This window comes from Neomonachus schauinslandi, chromosome 1 (assembly GCF_002201575.2).
Source record: "Neomonachus schauinslandi chromosome 1, ASM220157v2, whole genome shotgun sequence".
Lineage (NCBI taxonomy): Eukaryota > Metazoa > Chordata > Mammalia > Carnivora > Phocidae > Neomonachus > Neomonachus schauinslandi.
This window is the reverse complement of record NC_058403.1, coordinates 97687034-97705033: the sequence shown is the minus strand read 5'-3', so window position 1 is coordinate 97705033 and position 18000 is coordinate 97687034. Positions and strand designations below refer to the sequence as shown.

The following is an 18000-nucleotide window of genomic DNA, read 5'->3' as shown; positions in this document are numbered from 1 at the left end:
TGATCCACAAGTGTATCTTTTCTTTCAAATCAAAGTCTTCTCCTGGCTTTGGATGGCCTGTCTTTTTTAAGCTGGACAAACAACTCAAAAGATCAAAATCAAGACCTTGCAGACTATTAAAAAAGATGGTGACATAGAATCACTCAGGGGACCTCTAAATCATATTTGAGGCCACAAGTGAAGAATTTGTTTTTAACAAATATCTTTATCTCTTTTGTGGACATGTAAATTTCATAGGGAAGAATATCAGACTTCTGATGACAACCATAGAGAGAGTTAGTATCTAGGTCACAGTAGCACGACTTGTCCTGGAAATGGCAGGGATAGGTTTAATTCCCGGGAGAGAATCAACCCTTAAATCTGAGGTTGGCTCTTTGCCCTTAGTCTCTGTAATGCAGTTAGACTAACTTCAGTTAGACTTCATGTTTTACCATCTAACTGGCATACATAGACTATCACAAGATTTACGATATTGTTCACTTCTTTAGCTAAATAAAAAATCAAATTGATCTGACTAGCTGGTTGATCAGTTAACCTTCTGCAAATAGCATTTTACCAAAAAAAAAAAAAAAATCGATGTTTAAATTGATTTCTCTAAGGTTCATCCTGTGGTGCTAGTGACTTGAGCCAGAAAAAATCAAGTCTCCTTTTTATTTCCCTGAAAGCAGACTATAAAAAGGAAATAAGTTTTAAGTTTGTTTAAGCAGTTAGATTAGTCACAATTCTAGGTGGTTAGCCATGTGGAAAAACGTAAGTTGTCTAGACAGGAAGTATACGCCACTCTATCCAACCTCCATAACAGTCTCTATCGTAAGCACAATAAATATGGGTTGAACTCAATTGCTAGAGCAGCAGTCCAACAGCATTTTTGCAAGGAAAGACTGCTGGAAAAATGTGTAGTCTTATTTTCACAGAGGTCATATCGCCAACATTATTATCTGATGCCCAAGATTTCACTTTCACATAACTCTAATGCACAAAAGAACAAAGAGATAAATTATATAGACATATACTTATATATATGTGTGTGTGTGTATATGTATATACATATATATCTATCTTACACTCTTTAAGCCATCAAACATGAGATCAACATGCTATTGTACATTTCTACAGTTGTCATCATTTTTCCTTCAGCTGCTGATGTTAAGAAATCTGGAAATGCGGTATGATCTCTGGAAATCTGTAGCATAAGAAAGACGGAAGCAAAATAAGCCATGGGCATATTTACAAAATGGTGCCACATTTACAGAAATTAGCTAACTTAGTAGTTTTCCATGGAAGAAGTGGAATATTTCTGACCCTTCCTTAATTAGCAAGTGTCTTCCAGCAGGGTTTCTCAACCAATTGACATTTTGGAGCAGATAATTCTTAGTTTAGAAGGTCTGCACTGTGCATTGTAGGATATTTAGCAACATTCCTGGCCTCTATCCACTACATGACAATGGCATTCCTCCCTTTAGAGTTGAGACAACCAAAAGTATCTCCAGATAATTTGAAAAATCCTCTAGGGGTAAAATCACTGGTTAAGAACCACTTAGTTATACATAGTAGTTTAGGTAAAACAAAAAGGAAATAGTTTATTTTGTTTTATACTCATGCCAGTCTAGTTTCTTGACTCCAAAATACTAAAAATGTAAGGTAGACATAAACTTCATAATATGCCTGTGAATAATACAGAGTTACCAGGGACTCTCCATTGCTGCTTGATGCTACAATTTTTCAAAAAAAATTTTTTTGTAGAATAGGGATTCATCATCATATTTACCTAGAAATCTGAGCCATAGGTTTTAAGTAAATTAAATACTGGCTCTTCCCAACCTGGCTCAGACACATTCTTTTTTTTTTTTTTTTTTTTACAGTGATAGCAAATTAATTTATTTAGTACTTTTTCCATTCCATATCATCAGGAGGATTGATTTCAACTTTCCTTTTACCTACATCAGACCAGTTGGTACTCAAAACTGTACCACCAGACTCCATAAATGATTTGTTCATAGCACGTTTCACTTCATCAGAACCATCTGAATAGATCTGCTGAAATAATTTGTTTAAAGCTGCATATCCCACCAACTTCTCATTTTTTTCTTCTTCTTTGATCTCACCAACCAATTTATCCCAATTTCTTGTATAATGAGCTGATGATGGATATAAGTTCTTTATATCTGCTATGAACTGTTTTGGTTTAGGCACATCTCCTTGCCCTTCTAGCTTTTCCCATCTCATGGCCTCTGTCTTTTTCATTTTAATTTCAATCTTGGTTGAAAGTACTTTAAATGTGCTCTGTTCTGGGATTATAGAATGAAGAAGTCTCAGTTGCAAATTGTAATCCTCTCCAGAAGGAAGTTTCACCAAAGCAGACAACTCTTTTTCTGAAAATTCCACATTTACATTATTCTTCTGAACATTCTTGATCATAAGTGTAATGATTACTTGAGATTCTGTTTGATACCAGTCATACTTGATTTTTGACTGATGAGTCCTCTGGGATGCACACACCTCAGATTGTGATCCATTCTGGGCCTCTTGACACCTTTTAATCCAGACAGTGAAATCAGGATCTGTACTACTAATTTCTGTCCTCCTATAAAAGTTTCTAAAGCAGCAGCATAGTTTTTTTCATGGTATTCACATATCCCTTTTCTCAGCATAGCAGTGGAATTATTTGGATTAAGTTCAAGAGATTTCTTTGCATCAGCAACAGCATCACAGTAATTCCCAAGAAGAATGTGACAATAAACTCTTTGACAATAATATTGAGCATCTGTTCCAAAGCCTTAGTCAGCTCCTTTAACGCCGCCTGGGGGTCCTCCTCGATCAGAGCATCTGAGAAGCTCCAGAAAAACTTCTGGGCTGTTGCAGGTCCTGCTGCAGCTGCCGCCATCCCTAAAAATCACTGTTGCTGTTAAAGCAGCTACCTCTGAGATTATGAGCTACGCCGTCGCTGCCCAAGGGCCCTCAGACACATTCTATTTGAACAGAAGAATCTGCTGTTTTCCCAGACCTAGACGAAGCCATTAATCTTGTCAGCAGATAATTTTCGAGAAATTACTAATAGAGCTGCACAGTTTATATCCCTAATTGTTAATTCTTTGTGGGAAGGTCAAAAGGAATTCCTTAAAATGTACATGAACATCTCTGAGTCCTTTCATTTTGGGCCACAAGAGGTGCTGACTGTGAGGTTGTTCCCATAAGATGGATTTGTAAAAATACATGGTGTGAATGAATGTTTGTGCTTTTGTTTTCTGACTATACATCCATATCACAAGGAGGTTGCTCAGGGAAACAAATTCTGACTCTGAGATTTTCATGTAGTGAGTTCATTGGAAAGTGCTCTGGGATCAACTATGAGGGAAAAAGAAGGGGAAGAAGTTCTGGGGTTGGGACCTTACAGAATCATCCTGTCTTAAAACAAGGGAGTTCTCTTTCATGTACCCCTATAAACCAGTCATTGAAAGCACTGCCCTGAAAAGGGGACATGGATTGAGGCAAGGCAGATCTTCTCAGTTGAGAACAATTGCTGGAGAGGGGTTGAATTCAGAGCTGGTAGCCATCAGCACTCCTGACAGCTAGGTGATGGTTCAGTCCTCACTGGGCATCTACTAAAACTCACCTATTAATAGACACAGAAAATGCTACATAAATATTTCCATAAATTTGTGGAAGCACTGAAATGTTCTTCTAAGTTAATTCTGGGCTCAGCAGTTGGTCTGGGAGATATACTGAAGTTTGAATATTTTAGACAAAGGATAGTTTTCAGGACACTTGCAATTATTGTTTCCTTTCCTCTACTCTTTTATCAACACCTGGAAATGAATCTAGTTCCTAGAGTTTCTCCGAAATTCAGAGAAAAAGGCTGGAACAATCATCAAAGAGATGTAAGATCTATCATCAAAGGAAAACAACAGTCTTCTCATTACAGATTATAGCAGTGGTCTCAGAAGTACACATGAATGGCAGAGAATTGGTCGTTCACAGAAAATTAAATCAGATTTTCCCAACCAATATAAGTAATAATTACATGAACATTTTTTTTCCTGCAGTGAAAACGACATCACATAAAGACAAAAATGAAAACAAAAAATATATTTAAAAAAAATCAGAATTATCAATTACAACTTAACTTTTTTTCTATCAGCACATAAATTCAGAATAAGCATATGCAATATTTCACACAGGATGAACATTAACTATGTTTTTTTCATCTGTAGTGTTTGATTTTTAGAATGAGTTTTCCATGAGATTTTAGAGACTCAGTAAAAATCCCAAACAACAAACCTATTTTTTTAAAAATCTTATTTTTTTAATTGTTAGAAGCTCTATTAAAATATCTTTCACATACAAAAACTGTATATATTTAAGGTGTACAATATAATGTGGTACTATATGTATGCATTGGAAAAGGATCACTACAATTAACTAATTAACATACCCATCATTTCTACATAATTACCATTGTGTAGTGAAAAGATTAAGTTCTATTCTCTGCAAATTTCAAGTACACAATACATTACTGTTAACTATTGACACAAAAACATAGAATGCTTCATTAATTTGTGTGTCAACATTGAGCAGGGGTCATGTTAACTCTGAATTGTATCAATTTTAGTATACATGCTGCCAAAGTGAGCACGAAAATCTTATTTTTAAAAAGCACTTAATCTTCATAATCCGATTAAAATAATTTATGCTTATCATCATTTTAACTTGTTTCACTGATTATAATCATTTTGGATATCATAACCTCCCCATTTTTTAAATTCTAAAATATTAATTAATTAATTCTTAATTAATCTCTTTAAGATGACATTTCTTTTCCTGAGTCTTAGTTTTGCTGATAATGAATTGCAAGTGCTATCACACACACACACACACACACACACACACACACACACACACACATACACAAAGGAAATCAAGAAAAGGAATATGGATGTGCCAATAGGAAGGACCAATGAAAATCCTGATTGTTTAAACTTGCCATTTCTCCAACTCTACCATTCGCTCTGGGAAGAATAATATATAATATTAGCATTTAGCATACTTTTTATTCCCTTTATCTATCTATCTATCTATCTATCTATCTATCTATCTATCTATCTATCTATCCATCCATCCATCCATCCACTTACCTACTTATCTGGTCTCCTCTGGTCATTCTCAAAACTTCTGTTTATAATAGCACATATATGGTATTATCTCTAGGTTAAAATTGTGGAGAACAATAATCAGTAAATAAAAGTATGTCTTTCCTGCATTATTCCCCTGCTGAGCAAAATGATGCAATGCACTGAGGAAGAAGAGATACACTTGAGTTCTAAAGGGAAATGAAAAGTATGAGAGCAGCATTGCTACATATATAAACCATTCTAATTTTTCTTCCAGGTGTACAAGTGGACCCTTGACTGTAGACCGGAGCAGGGTGCTATAAACAAGGAAGTCCTTAGCTCTTGAACTTCCCCAAGTTATTTACTTAAACACTGGAGAGGATTAATTTAAGTAAATAAAGATTTGATCCATTTGTCTTCAGCTGGTTTAACACTGAAAGCATATATGTTTGTTTCTTCCCAATCTGGGGGTGATCTGACTTCCCATCTCTAACTGGGAACACCCTCCCCCACCCTCTTTAGTAGTCTTCAGTGCAGTACATCATCTCTTTACAATTCTCTTTCAGGATCCACCACTTTGAAATTAAGTGTTGGCCATGTGACTTAACTTTAGTCAACATAAGGAGAAGTGACATGTGTCTTCTCCAGTAGAAACTTTGAGAGCTAGGTGTATAGTTTGCTGTATATACTCTTTCCCATGTCAAAAGACCAGCAATTTTCCAGATAGTGAGGAAGACAGGAAGCAGAATGCCCTGACAGATGTGGAGTATGAACAACACTTAAACCTTTGTTATTTTAATACACTAAAATTTGGGAAGGGGTATTTGTAACCACAGCCTAATCTAGCTTATCTTGTTTCATTTTATGAATAATAATTTACCCATGTTTCATTGAAGTAAATGCATACTGAACAGTGACAAGAGTTTTACAATTTAATGCAAAGGGGGTCAGATTTCAAAAGTGTAAGGGATGGGGAAAAGGGGACACAGTGTGTGCCAGGGCTTACTGACTTCCCTTTACTGCCACACAAGATGCAAACTCTTGCTAGTTTTATGTATGGGGGAGGATTGGCAGAGTTTACCGATTTTATATCCTTAGGAACCTCCTCTAGTATTCCATCCAGCATGAACATTTCTCCCTACATAAATAATCTAAGCTTATGGTCACTGAAACCTCTGGCAAACAAACCCCCAAGGTGACCCAAATGATTCTCGCTTCTGTGTTCACACTTTTATGTAATCTCCTGTTGAGTGGGCAAGGGGCTTGTGACTATCTTCTAACCAACAGTATGTGACAAAGGGGAGAGGATATCATTCTATTAATATTAGTTTATATACTATATGACTCCATTTTAGCACACTGGTGCTAGATACTCTCCGTATAGGGTTGAAATAAGCAGCCAAGTCGAAGAAGCCCACGTGACAAGGAACTGTGGGCAGCCTCTAGAACCTGAAGGCAGACTCCAGCTGGCGGCCAAGAAGGGGCTGAGGCCTTCAATCATATTAATTGCAACTAAATAAATTTTGCCAAAAACTTAAATAAGCCTAGAAGTAGATTCTTCCCCAGTCAAGTCTCCAGACATTAATGCAAACTGGTCAAAACCATGATGGCAGCCTTGTGAGACTCTAAGTGGAGGCTACAGTGAAATGTGCCTGGACTCTTAATCCATGAGAAACATGAGATAAATAAATCTATACTGTTGTAAACTACTAATTTTGTGGTAATTTGTCATATACACACATACACACACACACACACAAACTAAGATAGGATCATTCTTGAGTCTATGGCATAGCATGTCTATGGCTTATATCGTTTGTCCATTTCTGTTGCTTCCTTAACATGAAAAGTTAAATTCTTTTCTCAAGTTTTTATAATCCACTAGAAGTGGGGGCCACAGATGGTTTGCCATGGAAAAGGGAGGGCATTCCAAGGGGCCTATGGCTTGCTTTCCTCCCAAATGCCTACAATTAAAAACATTCCCAATGAGAATTTAAAAAATTAATCGATGTGCTTCCAATTAACATAAACTTTATTTCATGTGCAAAAGTATCTGTGCTTCTTCTGTTAGATTACATGAATGTTTTTCTTTCCCTAGTCTGAAGTTATAGCGATAAATAAGAGGTGAGTGAGAGATGCGTTGCTATAATGAAAATGAGTATATAGGTAAATCCAAGTAATTGAGGATCCCAAGGGAATGAAATAGGGTATAAATATAATATTCTATTTTTAATAGAGCCATAACAAGTATAGAAATTATGGATGGCGTTTATATCAATTATGCCATGGGAAAGGACCTCTCTACATTTAAAATCACAGAGAAGGAATGGTGCATTATGTAACTGTCTGGAGGGAGTTCAATTCACAATTCAACAAATAATTATTTAACTGATTATTGGGTGCCAGGCACTGTGAGTTTCTTGTCATTGGTGGTAACGAAAGCAGAAGCAGAAATATGTTAGAGAACATGTAAGGTTCTTCCCACACCTTGTTCCTAAATTTTTTAAAGAGTAAAATAAAATCTATTTCTATATCTACACATGTGCCAATATTGACTATAATTCCAACCAGTGGTTCTCATTGCTCATTGAACATTAGAAACTCCTAGGGACCTTTTGAAAACTGCTGTTCCAGAATGCCATCCAGGCCGGTTCAGTCAGAATCTCTGGGACTGTGTTCTCAGCAGTGATACTTTTAAATCTCCCCAGAGGGTGATAATGTGCAGTCAGGGTTGAGAAATCCTGCTTTAAACTATTGATAGAGACTGCTATACAGGGGTTTACTTTATATTTATAGATTTTGCCAGTATGTTTTTATATTGTTTGTTAATTACCCTAAGTACATATACTCCTGATGAAAACTGAGTGCTATGCATTTTGAAAAGTCAAAGACCTTAATCTGAAACCAGTAATAAATCCTAATTTGAACATTTGGGGCATCAGATTTATTTTCCCCATGTCTTAGTTTGTTTTTATTTTTTAACAAACTTACCTTATTACAAATCTAATTTTTCTTGAATATAAGCCAATTTTGCCCTATCAAATCTAATTATTATAAATTAAGGCAGTTAATGTGCATCAGGACCTATGTTATTTTATCTGCACCATCATTCCTCAACACCACAAAACAGGTGTAAAACTAGATATATTTAATAAGATAATCTTCCATCATGCTATAATGTATTAGGCTATTATGTAATATCTTTTATGTAATACATTTTACATATAACTATTTTGTTTACTGTTATAATTATAAAGTAAATATTGTACATAATATTTGATTTCAACAATTCTGCCCGTATCTTTAATCCAGGTGATATAAACTGATGACCAACAACTTCAATTGCCTTCTGTTAGGCAATTATATCAAAACATTAAAACTATAAATGAACTTACCTCTATCAAATTAAAACCTTTTCTTATTTTCAACTCAGAGAAATAGTTTCTACCATTTTTTCTTATTTGTTCTCCTGTAATCTCTCTGCTGTCCTTATGGATCCTTTTATCACACAGATATCATAGCTTCCAAATTTTGTTTTATATTTTTTCATTTTATTATTTCTCTTTTAGTATTTATATCTTGACTTTTGTAAAAACATTTAATACATTTTGAAAAGATATGTTTGACAATTTGAGATGTTTTTTTCTCAGCAATCTATCCATTCCCTTTTCTAACTCACTAATCCAATCTTGTGTCTCTCTTTTTAAAGGCATTTTACTCTTAGAAAAAAAAAAAAAAAAAGATTTCAATCTCCAAGTATTGTGGTTTGATTTATATATACAGAAGATTTTCTTATAATTTGATAATTTTCTATAGAATCAATATCATCTTATTAAGGCTGTTATTAGTTATACTTTTTAAAACATTGCCCTCTATTAACTGTTTCATTGAGATTTGCTCTACAATTTTGATGCTCTTCATTGTGCTGTTTCCTTCAAATGCTTGGTTACTCTGTTTTATATGTGTAGAATTTTGTCATACTTCTGGTTTGGGGCAGGGAATCAGAGTAGTCATGGATAACTGGAATATTTGTTGTCACCCAAATGAAAATCATGGTATGTTGGTAGTAAACAGAGCTCCCTGTTACAGGAATATATAGCTAACAGTAATGTATGGATGGTGGAGATGTGAGGTTGAAGTGACAGGATATATGTGTACCCTGATTTATGATTGTCAAAGTCCCTAAATTTTCAGGTCATCATATAACTGGGGTACTTTTCTCTTTCTAGATTCCAGGTATCTGTTTTGGCAGCTCCCTATGGCATTCTACTTAATTATTCAGAAAAAAAATACCTAGGTTAATCGTTTTTCCATATTCATTCCTTCCCTCATTGTTTTAGTGAAGGTACAGAGCAAGACTACTCCTAGTCTTTTACTCAGGTGCTTGGAAATTAGGACCAGTGCTTCAGTGGAAGAGTAACCAATCACCTTTGCTGTCACCTACTGAGCATATATAAGAGAAAGGCTGGGGTCCACCAGAGCCAGCTCTTCTAAAGAGAGTATTTTAATTATCTTCATTAATATCCCAGGACTTCCCTTTGCGCATTTGTATTTGTCATTTCTGGGCCCGGAATTGCTCTGTTTTTCTTCTGAGATCTAGGCCGTGACTTCAGAGCCCTGATTTCTTTATCCCTCTGAAATTGCTCTTTTCTATTTTTTTTTTAAGATTTTATTTATTTTTATTTTATTTATTTGACAGAGAGAGACACAGCGAGAGAGGGAACACAGGCAGGGGGGGTGGGGGAGGGAGAAGCAGACTTCCCGCTGAGCAGGGAGGCCGATGTGGGGCTCGATCCCAGGACCCTGAGATCATGACCCTAGCCGAAGGCAGGCGCTTAACGACTGAGCCACCCAGGTGCCCCGCTCTTTTCTATTTTTTAAACATACTTCAAAAAAGCCTTTCTATTTATGACACTTGTCATGTTATAACTGATGGACTTTATTTAAAATGTTCCCTGTGATTTGGATGGGGACTTATTTGTGTGTTCACTTTACTGCCTTGATCCAATCTCTATCCTTCCATATATAAAACAACTCTTACTAGCCACACATGTTGTATTTCTCTGTATAAGGATTATGAGATGGCTTTTAGAAACTCCATATGTATTTGGAAACTACAAATACAAAAAACACATTTTAAGGCTGAAGTCTAGTAATATAATTTGATTGGAAGTAGCATTATCAATATACCAGAAACAATCATATTTCTAGAAAATCTCAGATTTCAAAATGTTTGAAAAAATCAGTGAGGGGCTCCTGGGTGACTCACTCAGTTAGGCGTCTGACTCTTGCTTTCAGCTCAGGTCATGATCTCAGGATCGTGAGATCGAGCCCCACATTGGGTTCCACACTCGGTGCAGAGTCTGCTTGGGATTCTCTCTCTCACTTTCCCTCTGCCCCTCCCCCCACTCATGTGCTCCCTCTCTGTCTCTCTCCAAAATAATAAATATATAAATCGTTAAAAAATATATCAGTTGGGAAAGTGTTTGGAGTGTGGTAAAATGACTGGGACTCTACCTTATATGAATTGTTTTAAGTTAGATTTAAAATGTATCAAGAATTTATTCACCTAATTTATTCAACATTGTACTTTTAAACCACCATTTATCACTCAATATTAGAAAAAGGACATAGTTATTGCATAAAACCCATACTGCCTTTAGCAGTCCTCTTCACATTTCCCTTCCTCCATTAATGCAAACTGGTAACCAGTATGATTATCTACTGTAGGACATTGACAGAAAATAGTTTTGTTTCTCTTGCAGACTATAACGTTTTAATTTATTTTTATTTTTTATTATGTTATGTTAATCACCATACATTACATCATTAGTTTAGACTATAGCATTTTTTTTAAAGATTTTATTTATTTATTTGACAGAGAGATAGAGAGAGAGAGCAAGTAGGCAGAGAGGCAGGCAGAGGGCGAGGGAGAAGCAGGCTCCCCACTGAGCAGGGAGCCCGATGCAGGGGCTCGATCCCAGGACCCTGGGATCATGACCTGAGCCGAAGGCAGCTGCTTAACCAACTGAGCCACCCAGGCGCCCCTAGACTATAGCATTTTTAAAAGAAGGGTTCATTGACTCAGATATGTCTCATTGATCCAATCTATCAGGCAACTGCTTTTGGGGTGGCCATGCCAATCCCACTCAACAGATTCAAATCTGGAAGAACAAAGGTCGGGATTAAGACCTACCACTTCAAGTCAATTCTACTTGACAAACATTTATTAAGAACTTAGTGTATATAAAACATAATTAATGAATTTCTATACAGAGATTAACATTGAAGTAGATCCTTGACAGAGTGAGAACAGTTTTAAAAAACTAGGACTTAAGATAGAAATGTGTTCACATTTTAAATGTAAGGTAAAAGAAGAGGAAATATCAAAATATACAGAGCACAATAGACTAAGCGTTAAGATTACCTCAAGAATCTCAAGTGGACAGCCTCAGAGTCAAAGTCAATAGAAAGGCTAGCCAGAATAAACCCTAAGAGAAGGTTTGTGATTGATAAATCAATCTTTTTTGAGAAACATTTTAGTGAGGGCTGTTGGCAGAGACCACATTAGATGATGAAGTGAGTTGTAAATAGTACAGGGAATAGCATATGGTTTTAAAGCATCAGACATAGAAGGGCAAGAAAAAGGGGAGCACCATCAAGGACTGAATTTCTTGGGTTCTTGGAAGCCAAGTAGAAAGAGTCACCCAAAAAAAAGAGAGAAACTAAAGATACAAAAGGAAATCCTGGCAGAATTGGGCAGAGATGAGACCAGTTGTTCAAGTAACTGAGTTAAGCGTTTCTCTGAAACTGGAGAGAAAAAATAATTTAAAATATGGTGAAATTCGAAGTGAAAAGTAGAAATTTGAAAGAATTCTCATTGGACTATTTCTATCATTCTATTCATGTAGGAAACCAGTACCACAGGATGAAAGTAAGGGCTTTATTTACTACTTCACTAAAGAAATCACACTTGAGAGTTATTCTATAAATCAGGCACAGTGCTGACCATTGAGGATTTGCTGGAAAATGAAATGTGTATGATTTCTGTTCCAGCAGGAAGCCAAATTAAAAGATGAAAAAAAACAGATGAAGAGCTAAAAAAGAGATAATGTGCTTTTAAAAATATGCAGTGGTTATAGATAAAGGTAGCTGAGAAAGGGGAGCAGGCTTTATAATAAGTAAACAGAGAATTCCTTCTTAAGCAGCTAAAATTTAAAATAAGTAACAAACGATTAAATATAATTAGCCAAGTAAAAAAATGGGAGGAAAGTCATTCCGGATGAGGATACTGAAGATAAGAAAAGGCTTTCCACTAAAAAACGGTACAGCATATTGAAAGAACTGAGGGGTGCCTGGGAGGCTCAGTCGTTAAGCGTCTGCCTTCGGCTCAGGTCATGGTCCCAGGGTACTGGGATCGAGCCCGCATCGGGCTCCCTGCTCAGCGGGAAGCCTGCTTCTCCCTCTCCCACTCCCCCTGCTTGTGTTCTCTCTCTCGCTGTGTCTCTCTATGTCAAATAAATAAATAAAATCTTTAAAAAAAATATTCAAAGATAAGAGAGATAAGCCACATTTGATACCTGACTTTAGTGCCTTAACTCTCCCAAACAATGTTTGAATTATAGTCTCCTTCAGTCATTAACCTTGTTTCCTGAATATCCTTCCTTTCCTTTCTCTTCAAATTTTACATATTTTAAAGGCTGAAGGGGAAAAAAAAAAAACCCTCATCTTTTCTATATGTGCACATAGCTTTATATTTATTATTATTTATATATAGCATTAGATTTCATCTATCATTTATCTGTCTTTCCATTCATTCATCCAACTCTGTACTCTCTTTATCTATCCATAATAATAATAAAAAATAATTACCAGCTGGGAGTGATTTGGGTTGGTTGTTGTATTACAGTTCTACCAATAAAAGACATTCAATCATACTATATAGGGAAGATAACTTTGGAAACATTTGGTTCAACCAGTTCATTTAGTAGAACAGTAAAGCAAGTCTGAAAATAAATAATTTACTAATAGCAATGTAGCTACTGAGTTGTTTTCTAAAACATTTTAAGTAACTTAGTAGAATTATATTTGAAAGGTCTTTGAATTACAAGTAATAATCCAACAGCTAGAAACTCCAGAAAATGGAATATGGTAATTAAAGCATTAGAATATTTTTTTTTAAATCAAAGTGTTCTAAAAATGAATTTGATTGTGACTTACAGTGGGACTTACACGACATAATAGGTAGCAGAAAACATGTCAACATTATGGATATAACTTTATACTAAATGAACAGAGGCTAAATCAGGCTTCAATAATTGTCCTTTATTGAGCCAAAACTTACTTAGATTTAACTCTTCTCAAAGAATATAATTCAGCATTTAATGGGTTTAGATGCAAACTGTCTCTGCTGCCTGTCACTACATGATTTGGGACTAGTTACTAGTAACTTTTCTCAATCTTAGTTTTCCCATCTACAATGTGAGGATAATAATTCCTTTTAAAAAAGATTTTTGTATAGATTGAATGAGATAAATGTTGTGGAATGTCGCATAAATAAATAGTGGGCGTCGTAGTTACTACAACTATGACTATAGCTGTTCTATTACTCGTAACTTACTAACTAGGTCGCTAACTAAACTAATTGTTGATATTAAACAACTTTGCTCCTGGCACACATTTTAGAAATGTTGGTTGGGCACAGGTAATGAAGATCCTTGAATTCCAATATAATTCGCAAGGATTTTTATACTATAGACATTGAGGGCTCCCGGTAGATTTTTTTACAAAGTGAATGATTTTATGAATTTAATATTTTAGAAAATTTATCTAATGATACTAAATAAGACTGAGTATAGATTCAAAAAGACCAATTAGGAAGCTATTGGTACACTCTAGGAGAGATTCAATAATTAACAGAAATAGTACTGAAAGAAAGGGTGACAATGATAACTGAATTGAATATAAATAAGTAAAAATTAGTTGAATAAGAATTGTGGAAAGATGGTAAAATATTCTTTATGTGTCTATTTAAGCAATAAGTCTAGATAACCCAGGACTATATTTAGATACATAATAATTAGGTTTTCGTCACTTTATTCACATCACTAATATTAAAAGAAGGAGCAGGTGTACTTTCTTGATTGTTCATTCACTGTAATTGATATAGGTCTTTCGTTAATGTCAGAAAAGCTCAGATTTGTTCATGTAGGTATTGTGAATGAGTACAATCAGTGCTAAATAATTCTAAGGGAAAAATAAATTTTTAAGCATTAGCAATTAGACTATCTATTGAGAACCTAAAATAAATGCAGAAATACCCTTGAGAAAGTGATACTACCACATTCTTAACATGCTTAAATATGCTTTAACATTCATCTCCTCAAAGTAGGGTGTAACTGCCTATGCATCTTTTTTTACAACCTCCCATTTTAAGAAATTACATAACAGTTAAAGGTACATTAATTTTTAAAAGAAATCATAAGCTATAAATTACCATAAATGTGTTTGTTTTATGATGCTACAAAAACATTATCATCAAGATAAATCTGTTTATCAAAACAATGAGCCATTTATTCCATCTCATGGGAAAAAATTATCACTACAGCACAAGTATCAACAGTATTCTCCTAAATGTTCTAGACAAGTTGCAGCTCTGCTCTCTACCTACCCAATTTCCTTGAGAGCTAATCTAAAACAGTCTATACTCATTTTCCTTTGTTCTGCCTCTGCCTCAAGGAAGATAAACTAACCACTACTTTAAAAAAAATGTATTGATAATATACATATATGTCTAAAATTAAGTTGTATAAAAAATTTTCATTGTTAACTCATCATAGGCCTTTTCTTTTTCCCTCTTTTATAAAAATATTTGCCAATCACAGAATTTTCCAAAGCTCATCTTTTTGTAAGTATTAAGCTAAAAATACACACTGAGTTAAGAAATAAATGAAGTTTATTAATGAAATGATAATGAAAAAAATTATTTACTGTTTTGACTCTGTAAACATAGGAAACCCATCTAACTATGTACTTTATTTTATATGTATCTTTAAAGAAATATTCAGCATATGTTTAGTAGTAAGGCATAAATTAATGAAATATAAAACTTTTTATTATAAAGATATACAAGAAACATTTTATATGGAAGAAAATTCTTTTTTTTACTATATATTTTTAACTTATTTTATTTAAATTCAATTAGTTAACATAGTGTATCATTAGTTTCAGATGTAGAGTTCAGTGATTCATTATTGTATATAATACCCAGTGCTCATTACATCATGTGCCCTCCTTAATGCCCATCACCCAGTTACCCCATCCACCCACCCTCCTCCCCTCCCGCAAACCTCAGTTTTTTCCTAGAGTTAAGAGTCTCTTATGGTTTGTCTCCCTTACAGTAGAGATTGAAAATGTATAGAAAATGTAGTTGCATTTCTCTATACCATCTGAAAAAGAAACAAAAGTTATTCCAAAGTAGAATAATAATCAACTTTTATTTACTAAGATTTATATTACTTAAAGAGGCAAATTAACTAAAATAAACCAGGAAAAGTTTAAGTGCATAGGTTTGTCCAAAACTACAGGTACATTCTTTTTTGTTGTTTTTTCAAACTGGGAATTCTTTATTCCCACTTCATTTTTTTTTTGCATGTAAAGACCCTTTTAATAATTTAAAATCTTAACATTTACAAACACATGAACACAATATATATTATTCAGAACAATTTTTAGGTAATGCAATATGTATTAAATTAGCATCTGCATAACATTTTATGTTCACTGCAGACACATTCTTACTCTTAATCTAAATAAACTCACAATTCTTGATTTTTTTCCTTTCTCAAGACAAAATACTATTGTATGTGCAAAGGAAGAAGGGTCTGTCTGTCCCTCTCTCTCTCTCTCTCTCTCCTGCCCCATGCCCCCCAACCATGAAGATTTAAATACACAACACTTTTGTTACTTAATTCTATTCAAAATGACTTCACATCCCTCATTGTGACTCTTACTATAATGAGGATAATGTTAATGGTTATAGCTATAACTTGGAGCATATTTACTATATACGTTAAGTAAGTTTTTTATAGTATCTGTGTGAGACTTTTTTTGTTAAATCATCATTTTGCAGGAGAAGAAGATGAATCATAGAAAAGTTATAACTTATCCGTTGTCACATAACTAGTTTGGATCACATCCCACATTGTATCTGGGTCTGTTTGATTCCACAGTGGGTACCTAGAAGCATTGTGCTGATGAGGTATTTAGTTGTGGGGGGAAAATGGGAAAGACGCCAAAGTATGGAAAATGAATCAGACTAAATTAAATTGGAAAAGAAAAAGAAAAAAAAAAAAAGAATCCCTCATATCTTATGCAGGTGACCACTTTTCCTAGCATCCATTTAAATGTGCGTTAAAGTCTACTAAAAAGGAAATTCGAAATCAGGCTCTGCATACAGCATGACTAGAAAATCACCTGTAAATTTTAAAGACAAGTGTGGCATTCATTAAAGTTCAAAAAGCCTTGCACTCTAGTAATACAATGTGGAAATGATGAGTTAAGCCAGTAATCCTTTCAACCCATTTCACAGTGTTCTTACTTGACCTCTTCAATTATCAAAAGAAGTTTTTGAAGAAAGGAGAAATAATTCTTTGTGAAAAATTGCCATTCAGCATACAGTGTTTAACCAAGGTAATCTTTCATTATAACAGGCATACAATAACTACTAAACGTTCCTACCATTCTTATAATAACTATTAAGAATTTTCACTTTTATTATCACTGCTAATTGTTCTTACAGTGCCGGCTATTATGCTTAGTGGTAAACATACATTTACATACCTTGAATAAAATAAATTAAATGCATACTATTCTAGAATAGTGCCAGCTCAGACAAATTTTGGTGAGTAACCTTTTGATATCACTCATGATACAAAAAGTTTAGAACAGCAAATGAACTAATTACAAGAATATTTGGATAATTATCTTTGGTCATGAAAATGACTGGTGTCCTTTTCTTTCCTTAATATACTGTGAATTCTTGTTGAGTGGAAATTAAATGTTCTAATTATGTGTTTTATACCCCTCAAATTATAATTAGTACAAACTATGTTAAATAAATTTTAATTGAATAAATAACCAATTGATTAAATTGTTACAATATTTAAAATTACAGATTAGTAAAAAGAATACTTAATTTAGAATCAAAATCCCTGACTATGAATCTCTCTTATCACATTAGTTTCAAGAGTTTGTAGAAGCCACACAAACTCTCCGATTCTCTGATTCTTTTTTTTTTTTTTAAAGATTTTATTTATTTATTTGACAGAGTCACAGCGAGAGAGGGAACACAAGCAGGGGGAGTGGGAGAGGGAGAAGCAGGCTTCTCGCTGAGCAGGGAGCCCGATGCAGGGCTCGATCCCAGGACCCCGGGATCACGACCTGAGCCGAAGGCAGACACTTAACGGCTAAGCCACCCAGGCGCCCGATTCTCTGAGAATCGGGCGCCTGGTAGGACATATTCAGGCGCCATAGGTAGGACATATTCAGGCGCCAGTGCTACATCTCAAGATTGCTTTGAGCATCAAATAAGACAATGCATGCAAAATCATTTTACTAACTTTGAAATTATGATTATGAATTTTCTAATTTTCATTTATTTTGATAATGCACAGAAATAATACAAGCTATTATATCATATATTACTATCTTAATAAATAAAGAGTCAGATTCTCCTGGTTCATACAAGACAGAAATGGCATGGTACAATAAAAAACAGAATTTAGAAATTTATGCATTCATCTAATTTTGTCAGTACATTTTTTATCTTTACTAAACACCCTTAGATGTGAAGCTTAGATTCTTCATTTGTAAAATAAGAATGCTAAAATAT

General features: G+C 34.5%; 1 non-coding gene and 1 pseudogene across 1 annotated transcript; both read right to left on the bottom strand.

Moving 5' to 3' along the window:
- Positions 1-1875: 1875 nt before the first annotated feature.
- On the bottom strand, positions 1876-2884 carry LOC110591747 (annotated as a pseudogene).
- Positions 2885-4530: 1646 nt separating this feature from the next.
- On the bottom strand, positions 4531-4633 carry LOC123326979. Its single transcript, XR_006541452.1, has one exon. It is a non-coding gene; the product is annotated as a U6 spliceosomal RNA (small nuclear RNA).
- Positions 4634-18000: the final 13367 nt, after the last annotated feature.